Here is a 14,437-nt window from a genome sequence, read left to right as displayed (position 1 = left end):
CTTCCACTGCTGAAAAAAAACTGAAGACGCTCAGGCAGGGTCGTAAATCGGTTGAGGTTTAGGCCGCTGAGTTCAGAAAGTGGGCTGTGTCAGCTAGATGGGGAGCATATGCATTATTAGACTGTTTTTTGGCAGGATTGTCGGATACAGTTTATGACCTGATGTTAGGACATCCTGAGCCCAAATCTGTAGACGAAGCGATTTCATTGGCCGTGCGGATAGATCGCCGCTTGCACTACCAGAAACAGATTTGTGGTAGGAATGTTATAGGATCTATCTCATACGACTCCCCTCCACCCTCGTCATCTCCTGACGAACCGATGCAAATCGGGTATTCTAGATTGATGCAAGTGAAAAGGAATCGCAGAAGGTCAGGGAGACTTGGTCTAGATTGGGCTGAGAAGGGGCACGTTGCCCACAACTGTCCTAAAAAGCCGAGAGAATGCTGCCGCCTAGGGGTAGTCAGAGGTCATGCCATGGGCGAGCAGCCCTTATCTCTAAACCATAATCGTCTGTTCTTTCCTTGTTACATTACATGGAAGGGTCAGAACAGATCTACAGAGGCCTTGGTGGACTCTGGCTCTGCAGCCAATTTTATAGATTACGATTTTGTAAAGAAATTGGGGATTCCCTTGCTCCCTCTAGACCGGCAGATTCTGGTCACGGCGGTGGATGATTCGCCTTTACAGTGTAGACAGCCTCTTTTCCAGACCCCCTTGTTGTTTTGTAATATTGGGGTGTTACATAGAGAGAGATTACAGTTCCTTGTTCTGCCAATGGCAACCTCTACCATTATTCTTGGTATGCCCTGGTGGCAACTCCACTCCCCTCAGATTGACTGGGCTTCAGGACAGCTACAGAGTTGGTTGACCCATTGTCATCAGCATTGTTTGGAGAGAGTTGCCCTTTACGCTACCAAGATACAGCTCGAAGGGGTGTCAAGGCAGGGTACAGAATGCGCTGACGAGTTCTGCCCAGATTTTGCAGATAAATTCTCGCCTTTCCAGGGTTTCAATTATCCCATGAAGTTGTGACCCGGTTGTGTGCCTCGTAATGGCCATCTTCATAATCTGTCGGGATCTAAGGGACTGATAATGCAGGAATACATTGATGAAACGTATACTCTAGGTAATAAGTACGTCAAAGCGGACGCTTTATCTGGGTGTTTTGAGCCAGGGACAGTTCAGCCTCCAACCCCTGAGAACATCTTACCTCAAGAGGTGGTGTTGGCAGCTACCGAAACCTGTGAGGGCAGAACGCTCTTGGTTAAAAGGAATTTGGGGAAAGCTTTCCAGACTCGGAAGAAACAGGCAGACAGAAGACGATCTGTAGAGTTGAAGTTTTCTCCAAGGGACATGGTGTGGGTATCTACCTGGCATTTAGCTTTAAGACAACCGTCACCCAAACTTGGACCTAGATTTATAGGACCATACCCAGTGACCAGAAAGATTAATAATGTCACTTATGCGATTGATCTCCCAGCCAGCATGAGAGTTGTGAGATCATTCCATGTGTCTCTGTTGAAGCCGGCAGTGCACGTGGATTCCTCTCCCCCCCCCCCCCCCCTTGTGATGGTCGACGACCAACCTGAGTATGAGATCGAGAAGATTCAAGACTCTCGTTTAGTGCAAAATTCTGTGCAGTATCTGGTTCACTGGAAGGGGTATGGTCTGGAAAAAAGAACTTCGGTGCCGGATTGTCGCATGCATGCAGAAGAATTAAAGAAAGAGTTTCATAAGTTACACCCTGGGAAGCCGGGTGGGAAGTGTCCAGAGTCCACTCCTCAGGGGGAGGAGGTACTGTAATGAATAGCGGAGATACCGCTGCGTGGTCAAGCGGCAGGGCGGCTATCTCCGCGTTCCAGCCGGTGGCCTCTGCCGTGCAGCAACATGTCACTGGTTCGCCTGGTCCTTCTAGTGCACACAGATGGAGAGCTACGCGTGCGCGTGCCATGCGACAGGACCTTAATGCCAGCAGAAGGGGAATTAGCTGAGTGTCTGGGGCGGCGCTGCGGAGCGCTGCAGGAATATATAGAACTTGCCTGTCAGTTGCAAGTTGTCTGTAGTTGCGAATACTCACGTGTGAGCACTCAGGCCTCAGTCAGATCTTACAGTGTGTTAGAACCAGCCGGAGCTGGGAATTCACACTTAGTCAAATTCCGCTGTTGCTTCTATTGTATTATTGTATTGTTATCTACTAGACTAGTTCCCAGGTGTTGAGACCAAGGACCTCACACCTAAGACTAGGATATTGTGATACTATTACCTGTTATGATCTCTGACTTTCCTGACCACTCCCCTTCTTACTGATTTGGTACCTCTGCTCATCTGTCTACCAGTTGCCAACCTTGCCTGTACCCGGTTACCGAATCAGCCTTCTGTCTCTGTACTTTGTCTACTTGTGTGTTGCCGACCTGGCCTGTCTGACCCTTCTGGCTGTCACTCATCCCTTGAGTGATCAGCCTTACTGTACTACTCGTGATACTAACTCTCCAGGTGTCAATTAGCTGCAAGGGCTACCTGCTCTTCAGGAAGACCCTCTTGCAGTTCAGTCAGGGGGCTCTACTCCATAGGAGTCCACTGGCTGCAGTACAGTCTGATTCCCAATCCATCAGGGAATCCTTGGCTGCAGTACAGTCTGATTCCCAATCCATCAGGGAATCCTTGGCTGCAGTACAGTCTGTCTCTCCTCCGCTTGAGGAGGTCAGCTTCAGCTGTCAGTGGCCACCTGCACCTCAGGGGTCCACTGGCTGCAGTAGAGTCTCTATCTCCCGCTCCTCGGGAGATAACCTTTTCTTACTGTTGCACCAAACACTTTACCACATTAGGTGTCCTGTGTTAAGCTATACTGGTATTATTGGTGATTCTGCAGATCACACATAATCGGTATAGCATCTGTATTATTGGTGATACTGCAGATCACCAATAATCAGAAATACTCTGTGTGCTGACACCAATTGTTACAAAATATTAATGATTTCATTAGTCTATTAATATTTTGCCAAAATTGGGTCACTATAGGGCATTCCCAAAACATGTGATAATAAGTACCTATGCTTGTTCCGCATTTCCAACAGAGGGGTGAGATATCTTTGGAAAAACACGAAACTTTTCTGGGGGTAAAGACAAAATTTTGTAAAGTTCTTGACTTTGAATTTTATATGTCATTTGAGTTGAGCTATCAAGCTGTAATGTTACATGCTACTGGTTTCCAAAGACACCACCATTTATCATTAGATATTTTGTGAGCAAACATTGCAGACTCTTTCCTGAAAATGATTCTCACATGCATGTTGTTGTCTTTCTCTTGATTTAATTATTTCTGAATACCTTATCTGGAAACAGCATGCTGATTATAAGTTAGAGGACTGGAACGTTAAAGCAACTGATCTGCAAATTTGACCCAGGTGTAGAGTTGTCTTGAACCTCTGATTTTAGGTTCGCTAACCTTAAACGTGAACACGCGAAAAAAGTTTGCGAACATGCAAACTTTTGAACCGCCAGAGACTTCAATGGGCAGGCGAACTTTCAAAACTACAAACACTAATTGTGGCCACTAAAGTGATGGAAAAGATGTTTCAAGCGGCCTAACCCCTGTAGGGAGACATGGCAGAGTGGGATACACGCTAAAAGTCCCGGGGAAAAATCAGGATTTTACGCACAGCAGGGTTTAACCTGCCAGGAACGTTTTTTGCACATTTTTTTCATGTAGCTAGCCTAGCGCTAGCTACATGATTCCCCCCTCCCTGCGGCGTCCCTCCCTACCCTCCGATCGCCGCCGGCGCAATGGCCCGTCCGAAAATCCCGTTCTGCACGGGATTTCCTTGAGGGCTTTCCCCGTCGCCATGGCGACGAACGTCGTGACGTCATCGACATCGGCGACGTCACAGGGAGACCTGATCCAGCTCTCAGCGCTGCCTGGCACTGATCGGCCAGGCAGCGCACGGGGTCTCGGCTAGGGGGGCCCTGTATCGCGGCGGGTAGCGGCCGAGCGGAGGCGATCAGGTAAGGCACGCAGCAAGCAAAGTGCTAAATTGACAACTTACTTCTGATGGGTGTTTACATCTCCACACCTTAGTAAATTCTAGCGTAATTGCTCCTAGTTTTTCTGTCATAATTATTGCTGTTCATTTTGCATAGGCGGAATATACTGCATTATGCAGGCCCCATGAAGCTTTTATAAAGGTCAAAAGTTCACTCAGCCCCCTAGAGAGCCTAAGTGCACGTTTGACCTATATAAAAACATGAATATCTAAAAAAGTATAAAAGATAGAAAGATGATTTTTGCTGCACAAATGAGCACATGCACAGCACTACCCACCCATACCCAGGCCCGTTTTTAGGGCCGTGCGGCCTGTGCCGCTGCCCTGGGCGCTGTTGTGAGGGGGGCACTGTAGAGGAGGGGGGAGCCAGAGCCATGGGGAGGGCAGCCCGACCTCTCCTTCCCTCTCCCCGGGCCGCCCTCCGTGCTCCCCCCTCAGACGCAGAGTAATTAACGCAGACGGAAGCGCTGTGCATAACTACTCACCTTCCTGCGTTCCACTCGCAGCTGATCTCCTCTCGTCATAGACAGTGATACATACGCTGCTTACTGTTTAGCCGGAAGCAGCGTGTGTATCACTGTCTATGACGAGAGGAGATCAGCTGCGAGTGGAACGCAGGAAGGTGAGTAGTTATGCACAGCGCTTCCGTCTGCGTAATTACTCTGCAGTCGGAGGGGGAGCACGGAGGGCAGCCCGGGGAGACGGAGGGAGAAGTTGGGCTGCCCTCCCCGTGGCTCCGGCTCCCCGCCTCCATTATGGGGGGGTGGACCTACCTAACCTATACTGGGGGAAGCTGCCTATCTAACCTAAACTGGGGGCACCTACCTAATCTAACCTATACTGGGGGGCACCTACTTATCTAACCTATACTGGGGGGCAGCTACCTAACTAACCTATACTGGGGGGGGGGCACCTGCCTATCTAACCTAAACTGGGGGCACCTACCTAATCTAACCTATACTGGGGGGCACCTACCTATCTAACCTATACTGGGGGCACCTACCTATCTAACCTATACTGTAGGGCACCTACCTATCAAACCTATACTGGGGGCACTTACTTATCTAACCTGAATTGGGGGCACCTACCTACCTAGCTAGCCTATACAGGTGGCAACTATACTGGCTACCTATATTGCAGGCACCTACCAAACTATCCTTTACTGGGGGCATCTACCTATCTAACCTATGCTGGGGGCAACTATTCTGGCTACCTATATTAGAGGCACCCACCTAGCTAACCTGTAGTGGGGCACCTACCTATCTAACTTATAACGGGGGTGCCTGCCTATCTTACCTATACTGGGGGCAACTATACTGGCTACCTATACTTGAGGCACCTACCTGGCTAACCTATACCGGGGGCAACTATACTGGCTCACCTATGCCTGGCTACCTATACTGGGGGCCTATAGCTGGCTACCTATACTGGATTACCTATTCTTGGCTACCTATACTGGGGGGACCTATACTGAGTGCAACTAGACCTGGCTAACCTATACTGCGGGCGCCCATACCTTGCTGGGGGGGGGGCGCGCAATTTTTACACCCTCGCCCTGGGTGCATTTTAGCCTAGAAACTGCACTGCCCATACCTATACCATTTTCATGTCTGTAGGTTGTTGTATGGGGGCTGGGCGATGGTATTGTTTTGGAAATAGTAAGTGCTATTATCTTCAACATGAAAGCAGCACACATGTTAATTTTTGGAGCACAATTGGGCACAAACGTAGCACTAACCAAGCATGATGGAATTTTTATTTGTGCTGATTGGGGGGGGGGGGGGGGTTAGGGCATCTTCACAGACCCCATTAGGCTGTATATGTTGGCTATTTATAATGTGTATGTGTTAATATCTTAGACCCTGTAATGTGCATGTCCTATAAACAAGTAATACCCAGTGTTTGCTTTTTGTCTTTTATAGCTTTTCAAATAGGATACTGACAGTTTTCTCCAGTATTTTTATTTCCTTATTTTCTGTACAACAGCCTGCTTTTAAGAGCCCGTTTCCACTAGAGCGATTCTGCATGCGTTTTCTACATGCAGATTCGCATAACCAATGTAAATCAGTGGGCCTGTTTCTACGTGGCAGAAATTCTGTGCGGTGGACTGTGCAGAAAAAATCTGCACAGCAGAGCCATCAGAATACGCACACCGCAAGGCTAGTGTGTGATTCGCCTGTAATGTATTTAATAGGAAATTCACATGCATTTTCGTTATGCGAATTTTCCATGCAAATTCACATTCGTTTTCGCTTAAAATCAGGCACTGACATGGTTAAATTGCATACTTACAAACATATACAAATTGTAATGCGTTTTCGTGTTAAAATTCCCATACAATCGTATACGAATTCGCATCCGCATGCAAATTCGTTTTCGCGTGTTCCGCAATGGAATCACACCGCACTATTGGAAACGGGCCCTTACTATGAATTTTTACCTCCCTCTCCTGCTACACTAGCTCAGTTTACCAGTCATTGTGATAGTGTACTGGTTAAGGACACTGCCTCTGACACAGGAGACCAGCGTTTGAATCTTGGCTCCTCCTATTCAGTAAGCTAGCACCTATTCGGACGTGATGGTCATGACTAGGAGAACTCATGGAGAAGCATTTGATTTGTTTAATCGGCTGATTTGCAAAGCTCTGATTTGCTGTGATCACATCTTGCTTTAGCACATGATCATGGCTAGCAAATCATAGACTTACGTATCTATCATCTGACCAAACTGATCACATGCTTCTCCTTGAGTTTTTCTAGACATGATTATCACTACTATTCAGTAAGGAGTCATTGGGCAAGACCCCCGAACACTGCAGGTGGCCTACTGCAGCTCTTAACCTAAACGTATGCATAGGAGATGAGAAAAAGGAGACACAGAGAGCCCGGTATAATGTAGTATGTACTGGAATTTTGGGTGTGAAAAAGGTAAGTATAAGGTTATACTCACAAATCTGGGTTACTGTCCAGGTAACCACTATATCAGCAGGTGGGGAGTATTAGACCTGCCCCCACTCTGGATTAAGAAGTCGCTCTCTGTAGATTGGAAAGAAGGGGCCAAATCCCCTCCACCATGGGTGGACTCAGGTTTTGTACACAGGTACAGAGGCGCCAGTAGTGTAAAATATGATAAAAGGTTTAAAAACAGGGGGGGGGGGGGGGTTAGTGGTGGACTTACCTCCCCAAAGTAGACACAAGGTATTGTTTATTTTTGTCAACAAAAATAATTTATTCATATACTCCAAAAAGTGCAACGCGTTTCATGGGTAGAACCCACTTCATCAGGCTATAGTGAGAAGTATAACAACTCATATGATCTAGTGATGAGCTTAGCGCCTCTCACAGACCCAGATTAGCCTGATGAAGTGGGTTCTACCCATGAAACGCTTTGCACTTTTTGGAGTATGTGAATAAATCATTTTTGTTGACAAAAATCAACAATATCTTGTGTCTACTATGGGGAGGTAAGTCCAATGCTAACCCCCCTGTTTTTAAACTTTTTATCATATTTTACACTACTGGCGCCTCTGTACCTGTGTACAGTACGCATAGGAGAGAATGAAAACACAAAAAACGAACCCTGCTTGCATTTAGAGATAACAAGCAGTCTAATTCTCCTTTATCTGGAAGTAATAAGTCAATGTAATTTGAGCTGACACCTCTGTCTGATCTGTGCCTGACATTCAAGCGGAATATATTCCTGCATTTCAACTTTGCTCTAAAATATTATTTACAGCATATTATATGCAAAAAGCATTTTTTTTTTTTACTAGACCAGCATTGGAAGGGTTAAACACAGAGGTTTAAAGTTCCGTGGAGAGATATGCAGAAGTTCAGATAGATACATTCTATTTAGTTACATGTATCTATTGATAAATGTTACACACTCTTTGGCTGTCCTCCAAGCTCCTTCTTAGTCAGAGAGATGAGTCACATTCAACACTTAGATACATTTATGCAAACAAAATTTATCTATTTCAGCTTCGGATACGTCTGCAGAAATCTCCAGGAACTTTAAAGCCCTGTGTAACCCTTCCAATGCTGGTCTAGTAAAAAAATATACTGTAAATAATGTTTTAGAGCAAAGTTGAAATGCAGGGTTATATTCCGCTTTCAGGCAGCCTATATGTAAACACAAGAGGTTAACCCTGTATGTGCTTCTGACTTCAAACCAGGAAGTAACTGTTCTGCACCATCTCTGAGGAGCTGTGCAAGCAGTAACAAAGAAATTATTTTCTGTAGAGGATATTATGCTGTTGCTTATGCAGAGAGGAAGTCCTGGGTTTAGGTCCTTTTTAAGAGTTTTGAGTCTGACAGCTTTAAAATTATTATTATTGTATTAATTTCAGGCCTGATGCATGAAAGGCTGGCAAATTTGGCTGTGCACTGCCTCCAATTTTACCAGTACTAATGCTAGAGAAGTAGTGCCTGTTACACTATTAGCGGCATGAGCATTATGATGCATGTTACCATAGCAACAGTGGTTACACGCGTAGTTCTAATAGTGTAACAGGCACTGCTCCCGTGGCTTTAGTATTAGTAATATTGTCGTGCGCTACTTAGGCACAGCAAATTTACCAGCCTCTACTGCATCAGCCTCTTCATGAGCTTACATGACCTTTAGCTTACTATCTAAGTGGCGGTAGTGTTTCAGCATTTCTTTTTTACCATAATGGACCAATGGTTATTAAGGAAAGCTTTTCCCTTTCCACCTGTACCCTAAGCAACATTTCCTGGTTTTTATGTCAAACCATTTTATTAACCACTAGTGTACCTAAGCCAATTAATATACCGGGCTCTAGGCCACCCTCACAACCCCCCCTCCTGTCTCTGTCACCACCGCCATCTGCTGCTGCCGCATGTCAGCGCGCATTCGAACGCACGCACACGGCTCTCACACACACCGCCCCCCTGGCCCCATCCTCCTCCTGCTTTAACTGCTGCCCACGTGCCGCGCTTGCGTGGTACGCAAAAGCACGGACACGGGGACACACAGGAGGAGGACGAAGGGACACAGGGGTTTAATTGTATAGGATTATTGTAATCCTCCTAGCACTTCCTATGCAACTGTAACCAGCAACATTTAATCAGGAGACTCAAGAATAACTATTATTATTTTCTTCACCTTTTCAGTTATTTTACAGACAGTGTGTGTAGTTGGATGATCGCTATGGCAACCTGCACAGGCCTAATCACTAGGGTCCAGCAACCAATAATACAATATATAAAAATGGATTGCATTTTACAAATGTAACCCATATGTAAACATTTAGTAATTCAGTGTAAGTTTCAATAAAACAATCTGTCAAATAAAGAGCATCTGTATAGGGGTAAAACCAACTCTGGTCTCATTATCTGCATACTATAATAGAGTATGGAGCTCTCTGTCTCTCTTTTTTCTTGTTTTGGCATAGTGAAAATAACAACCTCCTTTGCTCTTTCAACTTCATCTTAGCCAGAATTTGCTCTGTTTTTTTTTCTATAATTTTTTATCATTTTTGTATTTGTTTATTTTTATTTCAATGGAGAAGTCTGCGTAAACTGAGATTCAATTGTTATCATGCTTGATTTCACCCTTGTTTCAAGCTGCTCTCATGATAGGGTCTCTGTCCATAAAAGGTCATACTTTTTCCAATAATTTGACTGGGATGACCCTCTAGTCAGGGTAGTCTGGTGTAGGTTTCTATGGGCTTATTCAGTAACAAAGAATGGAAGAACGGTCAGCTGGAAGAGTGTAACCTTGTTTCTGTAAACATGTATTATTTCCTTTAGATCCTTCTGGCATTCCGGCACTTTGAAAAAATTTTCTCTGCAGCCTGTGTTCAAGGCCATCTATGTTGACTTTGTAGTGCTGCAGGTCCTCTTTGACCTTTCTTAACTCAAGTGGTATGTGATGTATTGTTCCTTCCACTGTGCTTACTCTAATTTTAGGTACTCCTGTGCATTCTCTTAGATTGTGTTCTGTCCAAACCAAATGAGAGGACCATCTTTTGTTTTTGTTTTTTTTATTGAGCTGTCAGTTCTGTTTACTTGGCTTCTATTATTTCCATTAGTTGTGCACTGGAAGACTTTTAGTCATTGTCATATGTTTCTTTAGGTTTAACATTTGTTCTGGTTACTGATGTCCCTCTCACTGTGGTGTGGGTAGCTCTGGATGCTGTACTACATTACAGGTTCTTTGTCCATCCTCTGAATCTTTTTTTATTCTCATGTCATCCGCCCCTTCATTTAGTGACTCATGTCCATATTTTATTGATTTATCTGGTGATTCCATAGTTCTCCCTGGGCTACATTTTGTCATTTTATTTGCTTTACTGGCATAACCATACCCACAGACTGCAGGGATCTTAGGAATTCAGGTGTTCCCCCGCTCTGATTACCATGGCTTATAGGCGTGTCAATGTTGGTGTGCATACATTATGATAAGTTCCAATTGATCAACTAATCCATTTAGGTTGGCAGTCTTCCTGTCAGGTCTTATCCCATTAAGGGAAGTTCATGCATGGGGTACAAGGAATTAAAAGTGCTTAAAGGGGTACTCCACACTGTTTATTTTCCTAATCTGTCTTTAGATGCATATCTTAACTTTAAATGTTAAATGTTATTTACTCAGGAAAAAAAAAAATAAACTGAAGTGCGGGGATGCTGATGAGCCGAACACTGCCAGAATCCCACCCCCTGTCAAGTTTACATGTTCTCGACAAAACTACCACTTCAATTTTCTCAAAAACTAAAGTCTTTTTATAGAATCTTTGTGTGATGTGTTCTGACAAGTGGCTCTGACATACACAGCAAATTTAGTGGCAATATCAGTTAACTTGGAAAGTCTGTGTCACTGTAAAAATATGTGAAACTGACTAAACTTGTTATTAAGCCATTTCCAGATTTTGTACTTTAACATGTATCTGGGGATTTACAAGCAGAAATGGAAACAATTTAATTCTGGGAAGATTAAATTATGACAATAAACAAACTTTCTGAAAATATATGGCTTTTGAAATGGCTTATAAATGTAAAGACCTATCCAACAGCACTCAGCACTGTGACAGCCAGCTTAACTGAAAGTCATTCACACTATCCATACACCGAAAGACCAGAAACCCATGAATGTCCATATACTTCCGTTACCTCATTTCTACCTTTACAATATGCAACTTACCTGATGCAACAATTTAACATAGTTCTGCCCATTGGACACCAGGGACGGATCAAGACCAAGTTGCGCCTGGGGCAAGGTCAGGTTTTGGCGCCTAAAGGTCAGGTTTTGGCGCCTAAACTGCCATTCATTTTGCCGCTTTTTTAAGAATTCAACAAACTGCGCCTGGGGCAAGATACCCGCTTGTCCCTGTTGGACACTACTCTAAATTTCAAAACTTAAAAAAGAAATTTACTGCACATAACTTAATTAATAAAATTGCTTATTTTTTACAATATTACTTTGGAAAGTATGTAATCAGGGTTTGTCCATTGTAAAATATTTTATTAATAATAATAATCTGAACATTTATGTAGCGCTTTTCTCCTGTTGGACTCAAATCGCTCAAGAGCTGCAGCCACTGGGACGTGCTCAAGAGGCCACCCTGCAGTGTTAGGGAGTCTTGCTTTGAACTCCTTACTGAATAGATACTGACCCTAGCAATATGAAGTACCTTGATGCTGCAACCCAAGCAAATAGTAGTATCAGGGAGTCAACCAATCACCACCCGTATCCACCCAGGGTGTAGCAACAGTCCAAAGTGAAAAGAAGACTGGGTCTCTACCTGGATTTTTAGGCCAAATATCACCTGGATTTTTAGGCCAAATATCACAGTGCAAAAAGCACAACGTTTCGACCTGACTGGTCATTCTCAAGTGCACTAGGTACTGACCCTAGCCTGGTCTGCAATGTCAAAAGTGGTACCCTTAACCAGTACACTACCCAGCCACTGTGAAATCTTTCATCACCCTGATTTACATTATTAAATTTATCACAGGTGGTGACATAATTACTGCTGGCAAGATGCATCACTGCACAATTTTTGTTTGTATCATGTTCCAAAGTGAACAGAAACAATACCTGCTCTCCTAGTGTATGCTGGAAGGAGAAGGCTTCATGATATCATAGCCTAGGCTAAACTTTACTGGAATGGCTGAGGCATATGCCTATATCAATATATAGATATAGGAAGTGTTTCTCATACTGGAACCAGGATAATTACCATAAAATTGTGTATCCTGAATAATATAGTACAATATTCTTTATGTTGTTGCGGTGCCTGTTAAAGTGCAGTTAATAAAGTGCATATTCCTAATATTTGTGTCAAAATAAACTGATGAATAATTTCTATCACTCAGTCATGTAGGTAATATGTGAAATCCAGTTCACCTCTCACTTCAGTCCTTTTTTTATTAGATGTGATCATCTCATTAAATCATTTCACTGTACATTCACATCTTAAGATATGTTGGTATGACATTGGCGTTACATTAGTTGATCATTATATTTTGAGATATGTTTGATTTATAAAGAATTTTTCTTTTTCGGTTGGAATAGCAGTTGTCAGCCAGACCTTAAGTCAGCATCTGTGTGCCATACAAAACAAGGGGAAATGGCATATCCATTTGTTGGTAGCATTTAGGAGTTGTGCTTATCAAATATATGTTAATATATTTGATAAGCACAACTCCTAAATGCTACCAACAAATGGATATGCCATTTCCCCTTGTTTTGTATGGCAATAGTAATGTTTATGTAACGCTCTTACCTGCTAATGGTTCCAGCGAGGGCTCAGGCAGCACTGGGCTGCTGCAGGAAGCTTCCTTCCTCCAGCCTCCCCACGGGGATGCGCCTGTCCCAGAGCAGTTCTTATAGGTTGAGGAGGCGGGTCTAGTGGGTGTCAGCTGACACACTGGTCAGCTGACACTTTTATGCTGGAACCTTTGCTGATTGGCCAGTTCCTTTTCTGGGCTGGTCTGTGATCTTTTCCACCTGTATATAAGCTCTGTTCATTCAGGTGCTCACTGCCCTCAAAAGCGATCAGTACGCTGGTTTTGCTGGGCACTTTATCACTCCGTGGTAATCATATTGTATTTCAATGCGACTTCCATTATTGTATTTCAATGCAACTGCCAGACTGTGTTAGATACGACCTTAGCTTTACTGACCACTCTCTCGCCTAGTCCTTTGTACTGCAGCCATCTGATCTAATGTGTATGACCTTAGCCTGTTACTGACTCCGATTCTGCCTAGCCCTTTTTACTGTAGCCATCTGATCTAATGTGTATGACCCTAGCCTGTTACCGATTCTGATTCTGCATAGCTCACCGTACTGCTGCCAGCTGACATTGTGTATTGGTCCACATAGCACCTAGCGTGATAGTTTAACCACTTGAGGACCGCCCCCAGCCGATGGGCGGCGGCAAAGTCCGGGCCCAAACGACCGCAATACGCCCATCGGCGGGGGTGGCTGCGGGAGTGGCTATGCGGCGATCGCGTCATTCGTGACGGGTTCAGCCGCCGGGGACTCGCTCCGCCCACCGCTCGTAGTAACCCGCCGGCCGTTCGTAAGCGCCGGCGGGTTACTAGCACCCGGATCACCGCTGCACGTATGTATAATAGGCTTTGTAATGTATACAAAGCCTATTATACTGGCTGCCTCCTGCCCTGGTGGTCCCAGTGTCCGAGGGACCACCAGGGCAGGCTGCAGCCACCCTAGTCTGCACCCAAGCACACTGATTTCCCCCCCCCCTGCCCCCTGATCGCCCACAGCACCCCTCAGACCCCCCCCTGCCCACCCCCCAGACCACTGTTTGCACCCAGTCACCCCCCTAATCACCCATCAATCACTCCCTGTCACTATCTGTCAACGCTATTTTTTTTTTATCCCCCCCCCCGGCCCACTGCCCCCTCCTGATCACCCCCCCACCCCTCAGATTCTCCCCAGACCCCCCCCCCAGACCCCCCCCCCCGTGTACTGTATGCATCTATCCCCCCTGCTCACCTGTCAATCACCTGTCAATCACCTGTCAATCACCCGTCAATCACCCGTCAATCACCCCCTGTCACTGCTACCCATCAATCAGCCCCTAACCTGCCCCTTGCGGGCAATCTGATCACCCACCCACACCAATAGATCGCCCGCAGATCCGACAACAGATCACCTCCCAAGCGCAGTGTTTACATCTCTTCTCTCCTCTAAACACCCACTAATTACCCATCAATCACCCATCAATCACCCCCTATCACCACCTGTCACTGTTACCCATCAGATTAGACCCTAATCTACCCCTTGCGGGCACCCAATCACCCGCCCACACGCTCAGATTGCCCTCAGACCCCCCCTTATCAATTCGCCAGTGCAAAATTTACATCTGTTATTCCCTGTAATAACCCACTGATCACCTGTCAATCACCTAT

This window comes from Hyperolius riggenbachi, chromosome 5 (assembly GCF_040937935.1).
Source record: "Hyperolius riggenbachi isolate aHypRig1 chromosome 5, aHypRig1.pri, whole genome shotgun sequence".
Lineage (NCBI taxonomy): Eukaryota > Metazoa > Chordata > Amphibia > Anura > Hyperoliidae > Hyperolius > Hyperolius riggenbachi.
Note: the sequence above shows the minus strand (reverse complement) of the source record.